This window comes from Anarhichas minor, unplaced genomic scaffold (assembly GCF_050575085.1).
Source record: "Anarhichas minor isolate MPS153535 unplaced genomic scaffold, ASM5057508v1 ptg000067l, whole genome shotgun sequence".
Taxonomy (NCBI): domain Eukaryota; kingdom Metazoa; phylum Chordata; class Actinopteri; order Perciformes; family Anarhichadidae; genus Anarhichas; species Anarhichas minor.
Window position 1 is genome coordinate 2,251,428 of NW_027466513.1, and position 27,924 is coordinate 2,279,351.

The window sequence follows — 27,924 nt, forward strand, 5'->3', positions numbered from 1 at the left end:
AAGACCCTGAAAAAGCTCATTAAATAGGCTGTTTCAACATCAGCTACAGGTCAGCACTTCTCTTCTCTTTTGAGACCATGTTAAGCTATTTGTTTACATTCTGGCATTGGGGCAAATGAAAATATACCGAATTAGCTATTAGCAGTTCTTGGAATTATTTTGCTACCGTAGAAAACTTTAAAAGTGATGATTTTCAAGTTGTGAATTGTCTGTTTTCTTTGATTTTTGGATGTTTATTCCAAATGGACATCTGAGAAAATAATATCCCCGTTAAGTCTGAGTCACACTGAATTAATGTCGATGTGTTTAGAGTTGACAGAGTTATGACACAAAGGAGGAGTAACATTTTTGATTCAGATTTCACTTTGTGCAGTAACTTTGCCTTATACCTTGAATTCTCACGCACCCCCGTGGGGAGGCCTCGTCCTGTGGAAATGTCCATGTCTGTTACAGACCATACCCTGTATTTTCCCAACGGTAAACATGCCGTCCAGAACGATGAGTAGAATTACAGAGAAGCGTCTCAGGAACGTCGTGTCAATGTACGCTCGTCACATGAATAGTGTCTTTAAAATCAACTTTGGTCTTCACAGGAAGTCAGGTTTAGGCAACAAATCAACTTCTTTAAGTTCAGACAGCTGGTACAACATTATAAATCAAAACTGGCTGAGCTCAGAGCCATTGCATGGCAGCTCTCCGCAGGCCGCACTTCGCCACTGCACTGTATGTTTTTAGAGTTTACTGTTAGGCTAACTGTGATGTATTTCATTAATTTTACTTCTGGACTATTTTGTTTGTTTACTAAGTTAAATACTGTGTTGTACTTCCTATGGAGGCCTTGTTCTTTTACGAGAGTAAAATTTACTGACTGTCTTTTGTAATCTCAGGAAGTCCCACTTTCAAGCGATAATCCTCTTTCGAGTGCATGTAGGAGGCTGTAGGAGTGGATTTATTAAGCTAACAAAACAGCAAACCTCAAGAGAAATAAACACGAAATTGATTTAAATAAATCTTATTAGGAATGCATTCGAGCACCGAGAAAATGCAGAGTGGTGGATGCGATTTAAATCATCTATCAAGTTGCCAGCAGAAATGCAATTTTAGCATAATTCAACAAATCAGAATGGAGGCATTTAATAACTGTGCTCTCAGAAAAATATGAACTGACAATCAAATTCATTTAATGTGCAAGGTCAGTTAAACAGATATGATGCTGAACTAAACCTCAGGTATTCCCAGTCAGTTTTATCACAAGGCCAAAGGTTTTCTTTCTCCATCCCAGAGAGGCCGACTGCTTCACCTTTTTACATACTGAATTAGCACACATGAATATTACTGTATGTGTCGCAACCACATGCAAAAGTGACACTCGAGGAGTATGTACATCGTCATAGTCTGAAGCTTAGTTCCACAGAACAAACTGCATTATTTGACACGTGAGGTGTATGAATGACACTCCCATTTCTGAAGTAATGTGCTATCACAGCACGTTTTTCCCTTTTGGCTTGTCATTTCATGACATGTAGTAGTGCTGACTGCAGTAAAGTAGACTGGATGAATGGTTCCCGAGATATGTGAAGGACACACCAAAAATCAGACAGACAGAGATTCCTCCCATGGTAGTTAAATCAGTTCCTTAATGACATGGTTAGTACGGTTTGATTCTCATGTTCATAATGTCAGGAGAGAAACTATTTGTTCTGACTCTGGAGTAAAGTTGTAACACGAGAGACCTTCAGATCCCATATGACATCAGCAGAAATAAAAGAGGATGATTTGTGTAGAACAAATTGGCGGTATTCCTCTGTTCCTCCTTGATTTTCACTTGGATGTGAATGTTTTTGTCGAATTAAATTGATCTGCCAGATGCATACATTTCAGAGAAAATAATTTTTGAAGTTTTCTTTTCCCTCTGAGCAGCAGCCACATTACCATAATTCCTGTTGGACAGTTTCCATAGAAACAATCTTACTGAACATGCGTTAGTGGAACTGTTATTTTTATAACTCTTAATTGTTCTTATTTGTAGTGTCTGAGATTTGTCATTTGAGGTAAGAACACTGGCAAAGCTAATTATAGTCACTGATCCAACAGTAATTAGCTGAAATGATGCAATGCATATTTCATCACTTTGTATGAACGTACAGTACAGTACTGGCTTTCTTACTGACTGGGGTACTATTGTAAGGCTAACTGATCATTTCTCACAAGATATATACAAAATATATTCAACAAAAGTATCCGAATTTCCATGAGGAAATAGACATACAATTGTATTTACTATAGTAGTATTTCCAGGATGAGATACCAATTAAATCTTTAAAAGCCTTGAAACTAGAGATTGAGACCATAAACTCATGTTTACTGAGGTAATAAATCACATAAGAAGAAGGGACATTTTCTCATAGACTTCTATACAACAGAACTTATTCTTGCAACCAGAGTAGTTGCCCCCTGATGGCCATTAGAAAGAATGCAAGCTCAAAGCACTTCGGGATAGGCCTTCTTTTCAGACCCTAGGTTGCCCCCTGATTGTCGGCTGCTTGCCATCCATTTCTGTAATGAACTCCAGACAGGCCACAGAATATGGAATAGCTGATCCCAGACCAGTAGACTTGAAAGCAGGACATGTTCAACATGTCAGTCGGCTGAAATAGAATTTAATTATTTCCCATATTACATTACATCTAATGCACACGCTCGGCTCGGCTCGCTTGTGTCTCGCTGAAATATCTCATGCATAAAACAGGCTGGGAATAGGGAGAGATGTTTAAGAGAAATTCTGTTTGATATGTGCCTCAGCAAAGATAAGAGAGTTAATGAAGTTGGAGATAAGTAATTTAATTTCTCTGCCACCTCGGTGGGGAGAGATAAGGGCACAATGGAGAGGAAGAAACGGGTTGAAACTGAAGGAAAGGAGCAAGCTTTTAGCCCGCATGAAAAGATTCTTTTTATTAAAACTCATTTCCGAGATGGGAGTCGGACACTCCTCTTCAGTAGTTTGCACAGAGCATTGTTTGTGTGTATTATGCCCTACTCCATTAACATTATCATTGCTATGTTCCTGCCAAAAGATACACAGATGGATTTTCTTGTCTAAATGAGGCAACTCTAATTAGATGCCTGCTGATGGCTTTTTGACAGGCTGACAGAGCTTGTTGGTGAGAGGCGGCCAAGTCTGCATTTTGAGATGCGACCGTCTGAAGAAGAAAATGCAGGGAGTTGAGGTGTAACAAAATGTACACTGTTTTCTCTCTACAATGAAACAATAAGCATTGTCAACATATCAACTGCCTATGTGACTAATTTGAAGTGGGGTCATCTGTGTTTTCTTCTACTGAAAGACACTAAGAAGGGCATTTTTGGCTCAGTTTGGCAGCTGGAGTCGTTTTTCGGTCTGTCTTTTGGCCACAAGCACTCAATAGATAGTTCCCTGACGGACAGCAAGCAGCAACTCAGTGTGACGATTCAAACAGACTCTAGTTATATTACCCCAGACCCTCTCCTCTGTGCTTCTGTTTCTACATTCAAGAAGTGATACAACTATACATTTTGAATCTCAATGCGAGCAGACATCTCTTCATCTAAAACTGCAGTTTGTCTCCACTGGCATCTTTCCATTGATTTTGTTTGCGCTCAAAATCCAACTGAATGGCAGATGGCTTAATGCTTGCTTTGCTCTTAGAGAATGTCTAACCGAGCTTATACCCACATGCTTTATCCTTTTTTAACAGTATTTATAGGTGTTTATCTATGGTTTATTTATTTAAAGAAGTCTCCTTATTATATTTTCCACTGAAATCTGTAAAGAAATGTAAGGCTCGGTGTACTACGTCACTTGCTCTGACCGAATGCAAAAACGTTGACATTGAACCGTATCCATGGTTTACAGAAACGTACAATGCCAACATCTATTCCTGGCTACTGAGCTGCTACAAATCAAGCTGAGATGAATGCGTCATTGCTCCCCTTGAGAGAACACGCACTGTACTGGAAGAAACAAGACCTTCACGTTGTGCCAACGCTTCAGAAACGGCAACAAAAGCCAGATCTTTCCGATCCAGAGTTCCTATTTGACTTGTACAGGTCAGTACCTCTGAACATTACAATAAAAGCAAAATGAACAGCATTGTGCCAGCACCGATAGACCAGACAACATATTCAGAAAGTCCTCAGAAAGTATTTTCTTTTTTCTACAGGGAGATTGTTTCCAAATCATTTTAAAGTTGCTGTACGTCATTTCAGCATCTCACAGTAATAAATGTTCACCATGGCATACACCTAAGCAACAAACACCTACAACATTGAATCTAGAGAAGATGGAGATAGTGGGCTTAAGAAAGAAGCCAGGTAAACCGTAGTCTGATTTCCCATTGGGCTAGAAAGGACAAACTTTGCCACCGATTGTCGTCCTCCTTTGCTAAAAACACAGGGTGGTGAAAAGACGAATGATTAAATCTGTAGGAAAGAAAAGCTCAGTGTTCTGTCCTTGAAAATAATTGACACTGACCAGATTGTCTTGTCAAGAGCTTTCACTATCAAATAAAAACACATGAATGTTTTTAATCTTTTACCACAATCTTTTAAATTCTCATTATTTCCCTACTTTGTGTTCTTTCAGTCATCTTTTCCAATGTGTATTTTATATTGCATAAGATCAGACCTTCCCTGTGTTTTTACAGGTGACGTATACAGTAAGTCGTTGACGTCAACAAAGATAAAGCTTTTGATTTATCTTCCGCCGCTCTCTTACACTCACCAGAGTTCAACAGCAAAGACCAAAATTCACTTTCCATTAACAGGTTTCTACTGTGTTAAGGGCAAACTGTGGGCAGGAATTATGCAAAATTAGACATGTAGTTTGAAAGCAAAAGTGAAAGGTGGAAAATGACTGCTACGTACATGTGTATTGCAAGGTCAACAACTTTGAGTGAAGCGATCGCTGCATGAAGAACGTTTTGTTTCACAGATTGATTGGAAATGGTGCACAGTCAGCTTTCTCCAAAAGGATTCTTTCAGCGGATGAAGGAGTTTTGAGAATACAGGGTTAACTCATAAACATTTCTAATAAATGCAGCAGAGCAAATGGTGCATGGGCATTAATTGTCGTTCTCTTTCCTATGCTGCTGAGAAGAAAATAGAACATTTAAAAACGAATGCAAATTGATCTAGAAATGTATAACATCACTGAAGCGCAATGGAAGCAATTTACTGAGCGGATCTTTGCTGCATGGCCATGGTCACTTTCCACTTCGACGTTTTTTGTTGGACAGGTGTGAAACTGATAACAATTGAATCCTCTGCAACTGCTGTTGAGTGATATATACTTTTCCCGCAGCAGCCAAGCAGAGTGTGACAGATGGAAATGTAGGGGAAAAGGGGGATGGAACAGCTTGCTGCCACACACTCACATATTCTCTTTCTCTCCCTCTCTCTCTCTCACTCACTCACTCTCACACACACACACACACACACACTCACACTCACACTCATATATACACATACACACACACACACACACACACACTGTGCTCGGTAGGAAGTCTTGAAACTGTCTGCTGCCAGCCCATGAAATAAGCTGCTCCCACACTGTTCCACCATGTGCTTTAATTTTGGGCTTCAGTGGTCAGAACCTCATTCTGTGACCGGGTTTCTCTCAGCTGAACTTCAGAGGTGCAGTTTCTCCCCAAACTCGCTTTTCAAGTGTCTTTTAAAAGAGTACAAGATAAAATCCTGTTGATGTCTACTTCCTTATTCCGGCCCGATTCATAATCCGGAAAGGGAAATGATTTAATTGCATTGTTAAAACTTAAAACTACAGTGAGGAACCTTTAGCTGGTTATGAAACAGTCTTGGATATAATTCTGATGCCAGCCCTGGAATATACCATCGCACTGGTTCCCTTGACAAAAAGCCAATGGGATTTTTCCATCGGATTGTTACTTAACCATTCTGTTCAGCAAGATAATGAACACCACGTTTATGATTTTTTTTTTTATCAGTAGAAGCAAAAAAGCTAATGTGCATGAGCGTGAGTGTACACAACACTCATTCAATATATAGGCTGTCCATTATAGGATGGTAAATAGTAAAAATCTACATATTTGGTTTTCATTTAATAGACCTCGAGATGTAATTGCAAATCATTTTCACTGCAAACTAAAAACAGTGAAGGGTGAACAATATTTTTTACAATCTAACATCTAAGAAAAAAAAACCCTATCCTTTTGAATGAAACTCCCACTGGGCCATGGATCAGCTGCACCTGGCAATAGATAGATTCTGGCTCTGCTGGAATTCCTCCTGGTACTCTGCACTGGGCCGGGGCCATATTTTGACGTGCTCCGTGCCTACGCCTGCCAATAATGTGTCATAAACAATATGCATGGTACGGGTGTCGCTTGTTTGCATACTGCATGTTGAATATGCAGCGAGGACACACACACACAGGGGGATATCAAGCCTGATTTCACGAGATGCTCAACTTGCATCGCTTTCTACAGTAGCTTCCTGACAACCTTCTACACCGGCTACATCTCAGGTCAGATTATAAATCATGAACTGCAGTTTTTTAGTTTATCAGCAATCATGCTAATGAAATCACTAGCACTCAGCAAAGAATTAGAGACACTTAATAATGTGAAGAGTGATACATAAAATGTCTGTAAAAAATATCTCCTCTTAATGCCGAATAGGCTGTGATATTCCTGAGTGCAGTGATTTATAATAGTGAAAGAAAAACGTATTAATTCATTTTGACTGTGAACGTTAGGGAAAGAGGGGGGAGTGATTAAAGCTACTTTACTATGCTGGATTCATTATAACCAGAGTAATACTGGAAAAAAAAAACTCCACTGCAAAGGTGTTCATTTTACTTTCAACTGTTCTCAAGCTCCTCATCCTTTTTCATAATTAGTTATCACTGGATCTGGATAGGATTAATAAAAACTCATTATCAAGCTCATTTAACTGTCCACTTTCAAAAACGTATCATTGAATTCTTGGACTCTCATGATCTGAAGGAATCTGAATTTTCTTATCATTCAGAAGAAAAGACGGGAAAATAACTCTGCTGTATTAAACATTGCCATTGAAAAGCTTTGACATCTGACACAGCTGCTGAAATATATCAAATTCACACATTACGGTTCTACCTCTTACCAAGCCCACAGGACATCTTGTAAGCAAGAATGATTTGTTGTGAAAAGGAAGGAACGCACCATGTCGAAGGGCTTTTAAAATCAGTCAGGTTTTCACATACACCACGTCTAGAGCTCAAACCAAAATGCTGGTAGAGTGAACTCAATTAAGTATTATTCCATATTTAATCATTGATTATGGCATTTGTGTACTTTTAGATAATGTTTAAGATTTTTCAAGAATTCAGAGCATTTCTATTGCCTCCCCACAGCCCTCAACAAGGTAACGGCTGACCTGGTGGCTCACAGCTAACGGTGCTAACAGCGCAAATAACAGCAACAGTGCTGACAGAGCTAACAGTGTTGTGAAGAGGAACCAAAGACTGGGCGCTCACGGACGTTGTTGATTGAGATCGCCATTGTCAGCTGTAACCGCCATACGAGTGCAGAGCGGTGGCCACAAGCTAGCCAGCGGGGCACGCTCTCACGCACTAAAAGTAGCCGGCCCGGTTATGCAAACAAAGCAAAGACAAGCTTGGATTACGACACAACGCAACTTCTTTCCCTGCTCAGATAGACATTACTCATAGCACATAGCAAATAGTTGTTTGCTGCTATATATTAATGCTCTGGAAATCAAATGTATCCTCTAATGTCCCTACTTCAATGCACAGATCAGTTTTAGGCCTCTGTTTTCTTATCTCTACACCAAGGCCAGCCATACAAATTGCTTGTACCTTTATTTGACTGATTACTGAACAAAAAATAGTATTATGCACAGCATTGTGAGCGATACCAGAACAAGTTCTCCTGACTTACAGAATTCAATCCAATCTATGTACGAAATTGATTGCAGATTTGTTCTGATGTACACAGAGCTGCTGGCTGCTGGTTTAAATGAAATTAGTCTTGCAGCCCAGAATCCCCACCCCCCTCCGCTCTCAGTCAAGAGCCCACTAGTAAACCAGTGACAGACTCCATTCTGTTCCAGAAATATATGGCCCTTCACTGACCTTGTTTGATTACATCGCTGCTCACCATTTCTCTTTTGTGTGTCCAAGAGGGAACCTCCATAGTCAAGTTACTTACCCAAGTATCTGGTCCTGGATTGATTTCTGGGTCACTTTTCTCATCATTAGCACCGACTGTGAGAGGATCCTCTGAGAAAACCCATCTAAATGGATGGGCTCTTTGCATTTTCTACCTACAGTTTAACAGGACAACAAATGCATCATTCTGTGCCCCATATAGCACAGTATGACCACAATACAGCTGTGAGGAGCGGACAGTGTTTTTGATCAATACTGTCTGTACCCCCGTGACACCATTAAAAATCCCCTCAGGGTTTGAGTGACCCTCTGTTATTTGGGGTTAATTATGTATGTGAAAGTGTGACTCAGATGTGATGAATAAATACAAAGAGATGTCATTTCAATGTGTGTAAGATTAGATGATTAATCATAGAAATATATTCAGCAGTTTAATCATTTAGATAAAAGCGTCGGCCGCTGTAGTTCTCCTACACGCTTGGCACACGGGAGAATTTCCATTGGTTACATTATGCGACCTCACCGCTCAATGCCGCCAAATCCTACACTCTGCACCTTAAGCCCTGAGCCGTTTTTGAGGTCTCTGAGCGAAAAAGCATAGCCCTACAAAACTGACCATAGTTCTGTAACTACAAGGTCGATTTTAATAATTCTTGTTGATATAATCAGATCACAACACCTGTGAGATAGTTTAGATAGGTAATATTGTGTATATGTTGCTGGTTAATATAGGAAAATAAGAAATTACACAGCTGAAATTGAAAATATTCAGCTTCGCCTGGAAAAATGCACTTTCATTGATAAAAGGTTATTGAAATAATGCAGTATGATCCCTAAAAACTTTACCAAGTCATAGCATAACTGATCAGTAGTTATTACAAAATGGTTAAAGTGGAATAAAGTGGAATAAAGTGAATAATAAGAGGTTTTAGTCAGGCGAGGTCATCATTTTCGAACCAGCTGTTGCTGCTCTTACATTGTACTTTTATACACTATATAACTATATATTTCACTTTCTTTATCACTCATATGATTCAATACATCCAAATACAGATAATAGGAATCATATTCATATTCATAACATCATCAGAGCCAGTTTTGGCTGTCATCTGTAGGATTTTCTCATTTCATGTGTGTGTGTGTGGCTGGATCTCAGCCTATCCTCGGTCGATTTCCAAAAACAACCCCTCCTTAGACGCGTCACAGGCTTAGGAAGACTCATGCCAAATTTGGTGGTGATCGTCAAAAGATTTCGTACAATAAAGTTGCCAGAAGTGAGGCGTGTACCCCGGCGGAAATTTCCGGTCGCCGGCAGTCTGACCACTCGCCCAAGCCCCCTTGACCGCTCTTATTCTGGAAACAAGTCGGAAGTCAACAGTATGCAGTTGGCAGCAATGACTACAGCTTTGGAACGGAAATTCCGCGACGTTATTATCCATATTTTGAGAAAACTTGGGCGCATACCCACGATTTTCTTAGGCGAAGTTCAGCATGAAGGTACGTTTGATCGCCCACAACGGTTTAGTGTTCGTACGGATCGTAAAAAAGAAGTTAGTTACGTGTTCCGCCACGTGTGCTAATGCTAATAAATGCATTGCATGACTTGGTAGCCGTTAGCATGAGGGTACAAACATTGATTTACTGTACTCATAACGCCGATTTCGGGCCAGGATTTGGTGCGTTTATGCCACGATATTTTTCTGCTTATGTGAGTACCCTATATCTGTGTTGGGAGTGTGGCAGAAGTGACTTATATGATGTTGTTGTCCACACGTTGCTCTTTCATCGAAAAAAAAAATTAGCCACATAGATGTTAGCCACATAGATGTGGCTAATAATCATGCTATTTTCCGCATTTGAGTTTGAGGGGTTCTGAGCCCCAGAACCCCATTTGGGGTTCGCTCGGGCTAAAGAGGTTTTAACTGTGTATTTTGGAGGCAGCATGCAGTATATACTGATTGTGTTTGTAGTATGCAGCACGTTAACATGATTTTGAACCCAGCCTCAGTCTCTCATGATCACACCAGCCACGACGCAAATCACGACACCAGGGTCATAAAATGGATGGGGGACTTCCCTCACTTCCTACCCTACCCCTTCAACTACTCATATGTAAAGTTTTATGATCGCATCTTGCACAGTTTCGAAAAAAATCTGTCCACAAACAGTAAGAAACAACTGGAGACTTACATACATACATACTCACAAGGTACAAGCATCGCTGTCGCGTCTTGTAAAAAGAACTGAGAATCAGGAGCAGTGGGTAGAATTCAGTGACATCTAGTGGGGAAATTGCAGATGGCATCCAACTGAATAGCCCTCTGCTCACCCCCACACCCTTGCCAAGCATGTCTGGGAACTATGCTGGCCTTCAGGTAAATGCGCAAGGCCCTCACTAGAGCCAGTAATTGGTTTTAACTTTCTCGGTGGTGCATCATGGTGTACTCGGTGAAGACAGACGGCTCATTCTAAGCGAAGGAAAACAAAACATCGAACGATGCTGAGGTTATTATACCTTAATGAAAACATAGTTATCAATATGAGATTCCATTACTGCCAATAAATCCCCCTAGATCCTACCCGCTGTTCCTTTCAGTGTGACAAGATGGCGAGATGGCAGATATGTCCACTAGTCTTGACACTTCCAGAATGGTGAAGTGGTGGAAAACAGGATAAAAGAGGAGGCTGTGATATCGCTTTCCCTGCTCAGTCATCAGTGTCACATTTCACCAGGCAATAAAAGGGATCCCTGGCAGTTCACTTGAGCCAGCACCTTGGCTCTCTGTGCTCATCGATGATAACAAAGAGCAGAGTAAACTGGCCATTTTGTCTGAGACGGGTGTCTGAGTGGCATGTTTGATTTGTTTTTAGTGCACATCATTGTGCTTGGCTTGATGCTGAAAGACAGAGACTGTTTACATCGCCCTTGGATAGAGCAGTTAGGATACCAAATACTCTGTGTTTTGATGTTACATATCAAAGCTGATCTCAGTATCCACAGTTCTACTGGCTCTCATATAATGATGTATCATTTATATAATGATATAAAGCAGAAAGGAACACTTCTAGTCTGTTTAACAGTCATATATTTCACTCTTTTATTTTTATGAGATGTTTGTGCTTTATTAGCCCTTTTTTAAAAACATCACAATACTGACAGCCTCAATCTGACTGTTAATCTCACTGTTCAGCTAAATACTGAGTGCAAACCTCTCATCAGCGATACAACATTCAAATTATAATCATGGAAATGTTCGTACACCTTTCCAATCTAAATGATTTAAACGAATACTGACTCTACTGAAGGCTTGTGAATATTTAAAGAAATAAAAACAACCGGCTCATCATCTACTCCCCAAATACAGTCTAGGAAACAAACACAATCAGCTGGTAAATGTTAGCTGCTGAAGCCAATATTCACTCACCCTTCAGACTAAATATTAAACAAGAGCCTAAAACCTTTTTCCAATCAACATGAATAACTGAAGCAATATTGGCCTTGAATTACACACCGCCGCAGTGGAAACTTTGTAAAAGGGTCATTCAATTACATTTTTGAACTCCCAAAGTAATGACCTACCACAGCAAACAAACAGACAGATCCCAAAGACAAACAAACACTGCCATGTTTGCTTTGCAAGCTGAGCAGCTGTGACAATTTTCCCATTTCAGCTTGTTATCTAAACAGGTGACAGCATATGCATACATTACCAGTTTACAACTGAAAAGTATGCCAGTATGATAATAGCAGTGTGATTTTCCCCGCCTCTAGTAAAAAATGTTCTGCCTTTTGTCTGCCCTGAATAAAGTCAGAGGTCAGCTGCATTCTCAGAATAGCTGTAAATCCATGTTCAGACACTAGCAGCACATTGGAAACGCTGCATTCTTAATCATTTTGATGGGACCAGTGCGTTAGCGAGGGCTGTTGCAAAAAAAATAAAATCAAGCACATTTTTCAGGTGACCCTTGAACGTAGAACCAATGTGGCTTTATGCACTTGGAAAAGAAAGCGACATGCGAATCACTCAGGTCAAGCAGTGACACCTGAAGTTTGTGAGCGAGACACGCGCCTGTATTAACGTGGCCGACTACAGCAATCTAAGAGTGCCATAAATGACCTTACAAATGAATTATATAATCACAATAACAGATCATACTTTGTTTTAAGGGTGATAATGTCATTGTTATTCATGCCATTCTTGTTTCAGCATGTCAGCAAATACAAAATCACTTTATTGTTATTCAGAAAGCCTTTCATATATCCAAACAAGACAATGAACGAGATAAAATAGATACATTCCTTTATTTAAGACGCTGTGTTGCGCTACTTTGTCAATAAAGTCAACAAAATAAATTTACGGCATCACTGTTCATGAATCAAACCAATTTACATTGAATGTGCATATGCATCAAGAGACGGCACTGGTGTGCCTGTCTGACAGTGGACTACCACTTTCAAGCGGAACCTGCCTTCAGCAAACAGTGTGCCGCTGGAAAAGTACTGGCATACCACTAGAGGGATAGATACCTACCACTGAACAACAGTAGCATACCACTCGAGGGATAGGTACCTACCACTGAACAACAGCAGCGTACCACTCGAGGGATAGGTACCTACCACTGAACAAGTAGCATACCACTCGAGGGATAGGTACCTACCTCTGAACAAGTAGCATACCACTCGAGGGATAGGTACCTACCTCTGAACAACACTAGCATACCACTCCAGGTATATATACCACTGAACAACAGTAGCATCACTTTAGGGATAGGTACCTACAACTGAACAACAGCAGCGTACTCCTCGAGGGATAGGTACCTACCACTGAACAACAGCAGCGTACCACTCGAGGGATAGGTACCTACCACTGAACAAGTAGCATACCACTCGAGGGATAGGTACCTACTGCTGAACAAGTAGCATACCACTCCAGGGATAGGTACCTACCACTGAACAAGTAGCATACCACTCGAGGGATAGGTACCTACCACTGAACAAGTAGCATACCACTCCAGGGATAGGTACCTACTGCTGAACAAGTAGCATACCACTCCAGGGATAGGTACCTACTGCTGAACAAGTAGCATACCACTCCAGGGATAGGTACCTACCGCTGAACAAGTAGCATACCACTCCAGGGATAGGTACCTACTGCTGAACAAGTAGCATACCACTCCAGGGATAGGTACCTACTGCTGAACAAGTAGCATACCACTCCAGGGATAGGTACCTACCGCTGAACAAGTAGCATACCACTCCAGGGATAGGTACCTACTGCTGAACAACAGTAGCATACGATCGGCCACTTTTCGATCTCAGCACTACTGGTCTGAATTTATCCTCCTGAGTTCAGTTAAGCCAGTCATTAAAGGTTTTCTTCTATACATGAAGTACATTGTGAGTTTTGTGATGTAATACAAATGTCCCTTTATTATTTGTATTAAGAACATGTATTAAACTGCAACAATTATGTATTGAATGTCTATTGTGATTCTTTTATTTGTTGGGAATTAAATGCAAAACTATTGGGTTTTATTACCCTTTGTAAATAAACGGTAACATTCTGGCATATACCGTAAAATCACTGTAAAACCCAGTTATCCTACTATCACATAATGTAATCCAAAATTACAGTAGCTTCACCGTAAAGAAACCCAGTAAATTCAGAATCCCTGCTGCCAGTAAGTTACCGTTATTTTACGGTGAAATTGTTTAGAGTGTAGTATTATGAACCTTTTTACTATTTATAAATCTTTCCCAGAACCTAGAAAACGTATGCAGTGGGATGCTAAACATGGAAGCAGAAAAACTTCTTTGGCATATGTACTCTGTGAGCAACTTTCATTGGAATAAATGGCCACAGTCTTGGAGTTGTTATAATACATCTGTATTCTGTACTAGAAATTGATTTTCACTTTACCCTGGTGTTCTCTTCAAACTCACAATGGTAATATTTTCCTCGTTCATCATTTGGCAATAAAGTACACAAAAGTGAGGAAAAATTGTCACTAATCTTCTTCTTATGCTTCTCCTCCTTCAGCAGTGAAAATTTGTAAAAATGTTGAACTGAAACTAAATGTAACTGCAAACTATCCTGACAGGAAAAGCTGCAATCACTGGAAGTGCAAGAGGTACATTTTTGAAGCCGGATGTCAGTCAATTTGTGGGAGATATGGCCTATTGTGACGTTAGCTGGAAACGTAAAACAAATGTCACCAACTGCAAAAGCCCCATTAAAAATGCACTGGTCATGTCTTAGATATCACGCAATATGAATACATATTATATTTCTGTATTATGTTAATAACCTTTGCAACCTGATAAGACGTGTTGTCATTGTTCTGGAAAAATACATATTTCAGGACTTCCTATAGACCCTTTTTCAGCCAGCAGCGATTAAAAATATGCGCATGTTGCCAACAAAAGTGGCGTTTTGCCCCCGACCATCCAGGCAAGTTAGCAAGCTTTAATCAACTTTAAACTGTTATCAGTATCAACGTGTCTGGTTGATGCATGTTTGGTTGTCAGAATCGATATTCCAACAGCCGGTTCAACTTCTACAGAATTCCAACATGTATGGCTGCAAGGTATTAAACGTGTTGGCTACGACTGGACTGATCAAAAATGCTTGTGACTATGCTTGTAATTTCTCGCTGGTACCTTACATGCTAGGTTTGTCCTACAAATACATGTGTGTACAGTATATCTGGCCACTGAATATTGGGTCACTTGCAAATGTATTGTCCCCACTTACTAATAGCACACAGATCTGGAGGGTTGGAATGTGATCTTATCAATGCCCTTGCACAGCTTGACAAACTATTGTACTCCGCTGTATGTACGCATATCACCATTGTTTGCAAACTGTTAAAGGACCTGTGAATCTGCTGATCGGTATGTGTGACAGTCATCTGAATGGATCTGCTTCTTCAACAATACTTAAGTCCAAACTCATTAATCGCACAACTGACTGCTCTCCCATCTTTATTTCCTTCATCCTACTCATCGCTGATAGGCTGATGACAGTAGGGCAGATGACAGTAGGGCAGATTTTTTTTTGACCGTCTCATCAATCAAACGCCCAATGACTCTGTGAGTTTGCACATTAAGGGATACACACACGCTCGGATAATGTTGATGTGCAATATAATTCAAGTAGCTGGTGTTATCTAAGTTTATTGCTTGACACATTGATGCATTTCCCAGATTTGTGCAATGGCAGTCTGGCTGCTGAGTGTATTTAAATTCACAGGTGTATTTATTTATTGTTTATCAGACCGTAAAAATATGAACAAAATGATTCATGTTGAGTGACACGTTGTTTTAGTATCATTATCCATATGGGTTATCACTCAATATGCTACAGATAATTTGCAGCTATTGTGCACCCCGAGCCTCAACAGGTGTTTTATTAGGCAAAAAGCTTTGATGATCTGGTTTTATGTTAGTTCTGAAAGAAGTTTGTAGCTGTTTTTTCATTATCGAAAGAGTAGCTTCATGTCATCCAGACTTCACGAGTATTGGTCATGGACATTTCATGGATGGAGTGAATTAACACTTGACATATTCATTGTAAAATAAGAACATGTCATGTAAACAATATGCCCTTTCGTCGTGTGTCAAATATTTTAGTTTTAGACGTCGCTTAAGTTCTCTTGCATAGGTATCCCTACTTCAACTTTTTTTAATATTAATTTTATTTAAAAATGAGAGATATGCCTGTATGGCTCTAGGAATGTCTCTCTGTGTGGTCTGTTGTTCAGTCGTAAATATCACAACAGCCAATGGGTGGATTGCTATGGAATTCTATAGCGCCACCATGAGATTGACATTTTACTTGTTTTTTAGTGAAAAGACAAGAATTGAATGGATTGCTACATTTGGTACAGATATCCAAGGTGCCCAAAGGAAGACTCCTAATCACCTTTCTGACCTTCTGACTTTTGATCTAGCACCACCAGCCGATCTTTTTCTCAAAGATGGTTTCTGTAATTTCAGGTAGTTCTTATCATGCATGTTCAAGTGTTCGTTTTTCTGATAACTATAGTTTTGAGTAGTTATTTGATGCTATTAAAATGGGGTGTGGCATCATGATTGACGACTGCTCTGAGTTAAGTCGTCGTCGCGGAACCAGAGGTTCAGGAAATATACGGAGAGTAGAAACATCGAGAGATGTTACTTTAACTTTAAATAAGCGACTGTCTGTTTCAACCGGAGACTGTATAATAAATACAGTTCATGACCGTGTAGCAATAGCTAGCTTAGCAACATTTCCACTTGTTAACCAGCGCTGTTAGACTGTCTGGTGTGTTCACAGCAGACATGCAGATGAAGTTTCTGAAACACGAGTCACGAGTCTGTGCAATTGAACATGTGTCCACTTCAGCATAAATGTATTAATAGAGATACTATTGTTAGTTGTTCCGTCTTTTTAGCCAAACCGTGCTTTAAACACGGAAGATGGCACAATTCCTTTTGGAATTGCGGACACAATGTCCATCTACAGTATATATACAGTCTATGCTTTGAAGGCTTATTTTTCTATGTCGGATAACCGAAATTGGAATTAAATCAGAAATTAAAGCCACTGTGGAGTGGATTAAATTACTGCAGTCTACAACAGTCATTTTCAACCACTGTGCCGTGGCACACCAGTGTGCCTTGAGAGATCGTCAGGAAAATGTCCAATTTCACTTAATCGGTCCAAAAGAATATCATTTAGTTGCTGCAAATAATTTGCCATTGTTGAGCGTCTGATCCTGCAATATAGTGGCTGGCTAAGTAATTAAATACTCTTCCATGCCAGTGGGTGGCAGTAGGTATCGCATTAATCCAAAAACTGCACTGACTCTGTTATGCTTGGTGTGTGGTGAAAAGCTATCCAGCAGCGCCATGGTCCCAAGCATATGTGCTGTATTATGCTACAATGTGTCATTTTGTAACTTTTTTGGTTGCTGGTGTGCTGTGGGATTTTTTTTTTTATGTAAAAAAATGTACCGCGGATCAGAAAAGGTTGAAAAGCCCTGGTCAACAAGACTCACTGTAAAATAATCAAATGGATGATAGAAGGTGAATTTTTCTGAATCAAAAGCACAGGAAAAACATAAGAAATTCCCAGGAGCAATAACTTAATTCCAACTTCCCACAATGTCCCAAAGTTGTCCAGCATGGATAACAGGATATAGTATTTATGTAATGCCATTACAAGTATCTCATACCCGAGTCTATTACAGTTTACCTTCTGACACCAAAAAGCTAATTTTCATTGAAGCTTCTCACAAAAGTAATTCTTAAAAGCCTGTGAACCACGGCACATCAGCGGGAGCAGCCATATGGCTTGGATCAAAACCTCCCCTCGACTGAAAAGAAAACTCTGCTAATTAAACGCTTCCCGATTAATTCAGCCACTCTAATTAGGCGGGAATTTATTCCACATCAATATTTCAGTGTCAGCAGAAACACGCGAGATAATGGGGAATACAGCTTCTTTTTAACCAGCCCACCCCCCCCAGCAACCCATCACACTATATATACACACACACACACACACGCGTGCCCGGCCCACTTGTTTAATCATTTGTCTTTTCACACTGATGAGTTATTTTCCCTGGCGACTGACTTTGAGGGATGCGGTGATGCACGAGATGAGAAGTTCCACCTTCTGAGTGACTGCCAACATGAAATTAAGAATATTTTGATTTGTAATTAAAATTATGAATCATCCAACATAGTGGAATTGTTTTGAGGATGAAATCGTGGCCATTTTATAGATTGACTGATTAAGTTGACATTTTTTCTCTCATTCTATTGTGTCTTAACAAAACCAACACGTGCTGCGGGAAGATGATGCCCCCTGTTGAAAGGTTATTTGCAGAAGGTTTCTTGAAGACTTCTTTCTTACTCGTGGTAAAAAATCATTCAATCACAGGCAATCTTTGATCACTAGGGCGCTCACTGGATATGCTTTTAATTTTGCTGTTGTTATACGGCCAGTAAAGCCGGCCTCATTTTATTTTTACAAATCTATACAGATTTACACGTCACGTTATTTTTCTTACAATGTGACCCCAGAGGAGATTCGTATTATTCAGCATTTTCACCCGCATGAGGGTGAAACATCTTCACAAATTGCACAGTAAACCCTCCGCTGTCTCGTCAATGTCCATTGCATGAAGAATTGCAGGTTTAAAATGTGTCTGTGCACAAGTTCTTGACAGTGACAATATAGCAGGGGTGTGTTTAGTGACCCATTAATCATGGCTCTGTCTGTGTGAGAACTTTATTGGTAAGTAAAACTTTAATTTTTATTAGTTCTTTTTACAGGCTACACAACCAGAAAGGAGGCGAAAGTCAGAAAGGCTATAAAACAGAAGTTTGGTAAGGAGGAAAAACTCCATCCCATCACTGAGAACAATCTTTATTTTATTCTGTAGCCGTGGTCTTGTGTTTGTTTCTGACACTTGATACTTTGGATGCACTATGGAAATGTTCCCCTTGTTTCCTCTGCTACATTTCAAGTTGGTTTTATGTGTTGATGCCTTGTCAACTACAAAAGGTAATTGGAGCCAGTTGTGTGTAAAACTGAAAAAACATATTTAGATTTGACAAGTTTTGTGTATGCCTTCTCTATTTTTAATAAAACTGCACATGTATTCATTATTTCAATGTTTATGGTATGGTATATTCAATGTTTATGGTATAGTACTAGAAGCTGGCCTTCAACACACATGGCAAGCTACCAATCATCCACTCTCTCCTCGTGGACGTGGTTATGAGGGCAACACTACAAACCTCCCAATATGGAACTTCAGCCGAGACCAAAAGCAGTTGAAGATGCCCCTCACTTCCTTAAAAACAACACTGCAACGACAAAACAGTATAATTCAACTGAAGTTAATCATAATTTTACTGTTAACAAACAATGAGATGATAATAAAGAATATTGACTAATTATTAGTGGTGCTTTAATTTATGTTACGGTAACAGTTGTACACATTTAAATATACTATATTAAGCATTCGTTAAATAAATGATTTTGTTAACCTTGTTTGTAAAACGTCTATAACATTACATATATAGGTGGACAACATTATTGTTACACTTTGTAAATGGTTAATAATTAGTGTTTAAACTGTCTATAAACATTATTTGGATGACTATTATAAAGTTGCAACTGATGATTGTTATACTTTGCAAAATTGTTAATAAAAACTTTGTAAAGCATCTTTAAACATTATTTAGTAATATTTTGTTAATAATCAGTTTATGGTCCATCCATCTATGCAGTGAATATAGATGTTTAACAAATAATAAATATAATATATAGTGTTCTAGTGTATGCAACAATACTGTTAAGATAGCATAAATTATAGCATTACTAACAATTAATAAACATTATTAATGATCAGTTAATTATTACCAGTAAATTAATTATATGAATAGTTTAATTAACTACCTATTTTCCATTTATTATTGATGATTAAAGTGATTAAACAACTGTGTTATTTGCTATCACTTGGACTTTGAGATAGTTTATGTTTTATGCAGAGGACAACCTCACTGCTTTAGAACAGAGGAGTCATGGACAGGAAAGCCTGATAATGAAGCAGGAAAGTGTCGGAGGGAAAAAGAACAGAGGAGATAAAAAGCAAAGAAAGGGAGGATTGAATAAGGGAAAAACACACACAAGACGAGTTCAGAAGTAGGATTTTCTTTCTGCTACGCAGTCCTGTTATTGATCAAGCACAAACCACTCACTCACCCCACTAACAGCACATTCAAGGCTGGTGTGAGAACCATTTTAAACAAAGGAGATAATTAACCAAGCCCTTGGGCAGCAGTGCAGGGGAATGGAAACACAAGCGTGCAGCATACAACCACTTTAGCTTCATTAGCAGTGTTGTAACCAGTGAGGCACTCAGATAGGTAGCCTGCTGGCGACCTTAGTGCACTCATGTGCACATCATGTGACATGTTCAATATACGGGATGAGTTTAACTTAACTCTGAAATGATTGACCAGACTAGAAAAATTAGAGAATTCAAAAATACCTGCATAGTACATTCATTTTTTTTAAATTTCCATTTTAAAAGCTTTAACACACCGGCGATATACCTGTGGAAATGATATGTTTGAGGCTTTTATTGTGAAATGTAAGAACAGAGAGTGGATCTGAACTATGCTGACTTTGTCAAGATTGAAAGTAGTAATACAGTTTGCTATCTTGGTTCCTACTACGAAGCCTCCCAGTTGTTGTTACTGACATAAATATAACTTACCCTGTACAAACTCAGAAAGATTTGTCATAAATGACATTAAACCTGCTTTAATTGAAGCAGCAAACACAAATCAGACATCCCCTCATTATTTGGTACTTGCTGTCTTTTCCAATTAATTTAGGCTGAATGTCACAATTCCCTTGAGTTGATTGGAGGGTTATTCACATCACCTGTTGCGCAGAGTGTGAGGAACCGGCTCCCAATTAGGAACTGAGAGCAGCTCGGCGCATTTGCTCTCTTGGCCAATCAGGGTGTGATGACGCCTTTTCTTTAGAGCTTAAGAGAGGTGAGGAATGGCGAAGACGAAGAAAGTGAATCCCGTCACTTCAGTTCTGAAGTCTTTACTGTCTGTCAAATATTTCATGTGAAAATGCTGCTGTTTTGTTTTTCTGCTCTTCTGCTTATGAACCACCCAGACCTGTCAGGTCTACTTTCTGTCCTAAACATGGGAACCAGCGAATCATTTTCATGTTGTATACCTGGCACAAATGCCCAGAAAGCGTCAAGTCACCTGAAAGTCTCACTTCTTTTAAATGCTGCTGCCTTTTATTAAATCATTTCTTACGCTGCACTGTAACAGTTATTCTTGTCTTATTCTATTTTAGCGTGTTTTGTTCTCTAATCTTTATTTAATCAGCCAGTTTCTAACGACTGTTTTTAATTGTATTTCCTTGTTCATAATGTGTTTCTTTTGCACTTTGTCTTTCAGCTTTTGATGTTTTATTTAAAGCGCCTTGAATTGCCTTGCCGCTGAAATGTTCTATATAAAGACACTTGCCTCTTCTGTGTGTATTTCTCGTCTTTGTTCATGTGGCTTTGCTTCACTTTCCTTCCTCGCTCCCAGGACATTCAGTCCAGTGTTGTCTGAGTCTGTGTCATGTGGTTTGACTGATGACCTATCGAGAGTGTTTCAACGCTATCACTGCACGCTGGGACAGACTCTTGCCCTCCACATGAACGCATAGTAGTACATGAGCGAATGGATGTATGGAAAGCCTTACTAAACAAAATGGCAGCACCATTGCCATCACGGCTGCTCCACAGTATGACTGCTGCTCCTCACTGGAGGATGAGTCACCGCACTCGTCTCGTTCCCTGATGACGGGGGCTCGGAGTCTGCCAGTGAACAAAGCCAACATGTCAGTCTCACAGTGACGAATAGTACATCTGCATATATATATACTGCAGCTGTAGTTCATGCTGCAGAGCTGAGAGGACGATGACCAGCTGAATAGTTGGAGGGATTAGCTCCGTGGTGCTATTTAATTCTGAGAGGACAGCTCATTCATGTTTTATGGCCTTGGTTCTTTAGGAGGATGTCCTCCCTTTCTTGGCTCTAAAAGTCTTACAAGGATGTGATGTTTTATCTGTATGATGGCCAAAGAAGTGTCTCCTCAATTAAATGCCTCTGACTTCAGTTCTCCCCACAGGGAGGGGCTTTAGACGCAATGACAAGACAAAATCGCAGCGAAGAGATCCCGGCCAACTCCAGCACCATAAGCACTTAACTCAAACATGCATTAGAAGATTGTAACTTAGATAATTCATAATGAATATTTTTGATATATTGTGAGAAAATGACACTGACTAAATATCAAATCCAACTTTAATATTTAGTCAGTGTCATAGGAACAAAAATGAATAGCTTTAATTAACCTAAGTTTCCATTCTTTTATCCCATTCATCTATCTTGAACAAATTGTTCCAATTGATCATTATCTAAATGTGTCCCATGCTGCCTCATGTGACATGTCAGTCTGAACTATACTTAGCGTTATTGACGTTACAGCGCTGTCCGCCATTGTCTGTTATGAACATTGTCGGCACAGTATTGTGAGATATTTCTGCGGGCATGGTGTCCAATGTTTGCATAATGTTATATTTCACGTATGAATAGTGTGCAATTCATGTACTATTGGATTCATACTAAGGTTTCAGACATACTAATACATCTCACATACTGTTTTAGCGTACCAAATAGCATTTAAACATGGACCTTCGTATGCAGGTTCTTTGTCACAGTGTATGTGAATGACATCAGCTGACAGGAAGTAAACATGGACCCAAGCTGTTGCGCATCAATGGGACTCTGTTGAAACGGTCTATAAAGCTTGATCATTTCAAGAGAAAGACAAGGAATGGTTCGGGTTACTCGTCTTTTTCTGTGTCGTGAAAAGTTATGATTTTTGGGTACACAATATTAGTCCCATCTGAATAAAGTTTATGGGTGTTTTGTCTTTCATAACATGATGTATAAGCGAACCAGAGAAAACGTCATCTTTTACAGCCTGAATGCTAGCTGACCAGCATGCTTGGTGAACGATAGTGACACTTTTTGACGGACTCTCTTTTAACCTAAGTTTGATTTTAATTTAGTGTGTCACAGATATACCAGTGAGCAAACATACCAGCGCTCTTGCACACCTAAATGGAACAGGGGCATAATTAATGTTAGTAGTTACACACCTGTGTTTACACTGCAATGACTTGTCAAAAAGCCTGCTGTGAAAAGGGCCTATTGTTAATGAAATCCACGGCACAACTGCACAACTGTAAACTGCAGGGTACTAACTGCAGCCATTCAAGGCTTCGAGGATAATCTCTTGTCACTATGCAACTGTAAGGATTACAGATACTTGAACCCAAAAGCACAACTCGGAGACAAGATACAAGTTCAGTTATTTTACTAGAGTTCAGGCAGGGTCAAAACCGGGAGGTCAGTCAAACAGGCGAACAAATCCAATAAGGGGCAGGCAAAAATCCAAGGTCGAAAAACAGGCAGACAGGGTCGGAACAGGCAGATCATGAACAATATAACGGTACGCTGGAGAACTTGGCAATAACACACAAGACAATCTGGCAGGGACAAAGTGCAATAGAGGGGACCTAAATAGTGAGGGCTAATGAGGGAATGGGCTGCAGGTGAGATGGGTGTGGAGGACCAGGTGAGGGGAATGAGAGATGATCGGGTGTGAATGGTAGGATCTGAAATGACACGAGAGGTAATAAAACAAGCAGACAGGATGAAAACAAACTAATATGAAGGGGAATTCGTGACAGCAACAAAGAGTTGCGTTACCCAATGCAATTGTAGCCCATTTGCTACACAAGAAGAACATGACGAACAACTAAGCAAAACAGTCGTGTATTCCTTAACTTGCATCCGTAGGAAAGCAAACAGCAGCAACAAAACAATTTGTCTCAAGGTCCACGTCCCCACGAGCTAATCCCCACTCTTCCTTAACCAGTTGATGAGGGATTTCTGTCATTTGCCATAGATGCTCTTATAACAAAGATGAAAAAGACAAGAAATTAAGACAAAAGTGTTGCCAAATTTGTGGGAGCTACTGGCCGCAGCATGTACTGCCGCTGTCATAGCAATTAATTTTATTCTAAGCCTGGATTCAATAAACACACATAATGGGGCAGTGTTGGGCATGTTTTGTCCATCAACCATTTTTTTGCCCCTTCGAGCCTACGTTAACGCTCCAAAAGCATTCATACGGAGGACCTCCTGCTCTTTCTTTTCCCTAGACAGCGGGAAAGAAGAGCTTGTTACAACCACAGGGAGATCAAAGTAGTAAAAGCGGTATGGCTGGGAAACCAACTTTGGTCCACAAGGGAGGATTATATGCGTTTGAAATTAAGCTGCCCTGTGGACTGTACCGCACAGCTCACCCTCACGGCCTAATATCCATTCACCCCACTTGCTGGATGATTCATTGCGAACAGCAATTACCTATAGACCAGCACAACACTGGCATTGGGTTAGCCATGCAGCGTTACTGCAACTGTAGTCACAATGGCCTCATTCAATGATAGTGGTGTCATTAATAATACAACCCAGTGGTTCCAGTGAAAAGGAGCTCTGTTATCTCTGGTCTGGGGGAAAAGCCTGCTTTCTTGACTTTACTGGGCCCTGTACCGATTAATAATGTATCAGCCAATACAAGCCTGTTGTAGTTTTCTGCTGTTCTACAGAGTGGTGATCTGTTAAAAGGTCAACATTACTGGTTGATGGTGATGCATGTTATCTCATTTGGTGATAGTGGGAACAGGTGTGCTTCATTGTACACTGGGCTCGGTTAGGAGGGTAAAATGATTCTGCAGCAGAGGACATTCTATCTAAGTTAGTGTCATGTGTGCTTATCTGTCAAAACAAGAAGGATCTTGTTTTTGATGGCTTTTCTACAGCATGTTTACACCTTAGACTGTATATAAGAAGTGGACGTAGTCGTTTTTACGTCCCCCATTGGTTTGTGGACTGCGTTTTTGAAGCCTCGAGTTCTGCATTTTGGCCATCGCCATCTTGTGTTCTTGCAAAGAGTGAATGGAAGTGACCCTAGTCTTTTAATTGCATCCACGTTTCCCTTACTTGCGTCTTTTCCTTTGCGTCTTAGTCCCTCCCACCAGGGATGCATGGAGAGACTTAAGGAAACCATGCGAGGAGAGATGAAACGAGGAAATATGTTTTTACCAAAATGAGAGACGTCCTCTCCTCTGAAGCGTCACGTGAAGCGACGTCTGTTTCCGATCACAGCTGGGTCAGCTTTCAGTCAGCTTTAAGAGTTGGAAAGACTTTTGATGGAGTTTGTGTCTGCACTCATGGGAACTGCACTAATATTGATAAAGGCAAACAGTAATGATTATTTCCAGCAGTGTTTCTATCTGTAGCCTGTTACCTGTTTAACAAACTGCATTCTGTATTTATATTGTGTTCTGTGTCTGTCTTATTTATACCTTGTTTGCGTCTGTATTTATAGATATTCTGAAGGTGAAGTCATTATTAAATGACCCATATTATAATTAGGGTTTCTTTTGAACCTGGAAAGTAAATATTAGGCTGAATGTTTCGGGGAAAATTGAAATGATGTAACTCATATCAATACCGACACTCAGGACTTATCAGCCTCACGTGACTGAAAGGAAATGATGCTAAATGATGTAAAACGTGTTTCTTGCTGACAGAGAAACAGACTCTCCTGCTCTCTCTGACTTTAATTGTATCCATAATAAAAGCTATTGGGGCAAATAACAGATCATAAAAAGACAAATCTTTCTAATAAAGTTGTTTGTGGTCCTTCTGTTGTTCAGACCTACAATGAACATGTAATTTAACCAGATGGTGAATCAGAAAACATATAAAATATAAAACTTGAGAGTGCTACATTTTAATCTGTGATCTGTCTTCACTCTGTTATGAAATATCAGTAATGTTAAGATTATATCAGTCCGATCGGCTGCAACGTCCAATCAAATATCTGATAAACTAAAAGACTCCTTAAAAGGTTTTCGGGAAGGCTCATCGCTCCTCGCTCCTCAGAGCAGAAATAAGAGCTTTGGGACGGCCGTCAAGATGGCGGAGCAGAACAACCTTCTGTTCAAGCGAGGATCAAGGAAATGACAGATAAGAGACTTAGAATGAGCCCACTGTATACAGATCTGGTAGTGACCTGTCAATCACAAGGTAGCCACACTCAAAAGCATCCCCTGCTGTTTGGTCTATGTGACTCTAAATGGACCATAATGTACTAAATGAACATCATGCTGTATTGAAGAAGACTTGAATCCAGAGATTGAGACCATAAACTCATGTTTACAATGTCTACTGAGGTAATAAATCAAGTGAGAAGTAGAGTCATTTTCTCAGAGACTTCCATACAATGGGACTTATTTTTGCAACCGGAGGGGTCGCCCCCTGCTAGCTATTGGAAAGAATGCAAGTGTAAGGCACTTCCGCTTCAATTTTCAGATTTGGAGGTTGCCGCCTGGTTTACACCGTTTTAACTTACCCCTGTATCCTATGTCCTAAACAGATGGTATGTTCCCTTTTAGGTGAGACTGAGATGGTACAGATGCCAGTCATTGGTCTGTAGAAGGAGAAAAGGGTGGCAGCATTTCCAGTTGCTAAAATGGATGGTGTCATACGCTAGATTGGAGAGCCCCTTGACGCAGATTTGTGATATTAGGCTATTCAAATAAAACTGACGTGATTTGACCTGACATTAACCATGCTTTGTGCTCTGCGACTAGAGCAAAATGCATTCGAGGAGTATTTGGGGGTATTTGTCCTTTGGATTATCAAGTGGCCATCATCGCAGATGTTTATTGAATGAGACATTCACATGAATCGAAGGTTTGAGAAAAATGCCTGTAAATTACACCCTTGATGCTGACATGGAGTTGGTACATACAGTGCCCTGTGGTGGTATTTATCTTGCTTATGCGTAACTGCATCATCCAGCAGGTGATTGAGTTAGCTGACTGATACATGGTACCTTTTAAGATATGCAATATGCGACTTTCATTAAATATCTCTTTGTCATAATAGGACAGCGATTGAAGATTATTGTTTTCACAATAAATGCTCAGTTTATTAAAGACTACTGCAGGCATAGATTACTTACTTTACTTAAAGGCACCATCAGCAGAATGTGTGAAATATATGGGTGGGATACTGAGGGACAAAAGTTAATTGGAAGTGCTACTGTTACAAAAACCTTGTTGCATTCAACAACATTTGAATGTATATACTGTATGAATCCATACCATATAAAACCAAGTCACAAGGCGTATAGTGTAAGCATGTGAAGGCAGTTCTGTCTTTTGATAGATGTGTATCCAGTAGTCTTTATAAGTATATTCTAATGTCCCTGATGGACAATAAAATTTGAAGGGGACATGTCATGAAAAACTCACTTCTTCAGTACTTTTACACATACCTGTAGGTATCTGGCATGACTACCAACCCACACACTGTGACAATAAGACAACTAGTTTTGTGTAAGAAACATGTGTCAGAAAACATGTGATTCAACAAGATTCAGATTTGGCTCCTCTTCCTATGGCTCATTAGAAGAGGGGGAGGGGGGGGGGGGGGGTTAAAACGAAGCATTTCAGACAGAGGGTGAATACAGGTGTATGCGGACAGACAGTATGAGCAAATGAATGTGTTTTTCAAACATTAAGGCATGTACACATGTTCTAACAGAAATCTAAAATACAAGTATGAACCCGAAAATGAGCATGATATGTCCCCTTTAAGTATGAAATAGACACAGGGCTACAAAGAAAACAATTTCAGCTATATTTTTGAAATTCTCATTGTAATTTTTGAGATCCAGAATTGGGCACAAGCCTCTGGGGGTTATAACATAGCATCTTTGAAACCTATGTTTCATGTAACAATTATATTCATCAATATTGTTTTCTCGACATTTCACAAAGATGGTGTGCAGTGTAGATGCTGCAGAGCCTCTGTGATCCAAGTTACCACCAGCGGCATCTTCCCTCCATTGGTTTGTGCTTGCTAATAAGTGCAGAAAATCTCCCCAGCTCACGGGAGGGGGGGGGGCAGGGGGTCAGACCTCCTTCTGAGTAGCAAACTTGGCTCCAGCAGGGCATCCCCTTCTAAAGCCCGAGCAAAAATGAGCACAATGAGGGGTCAGACACCCCTT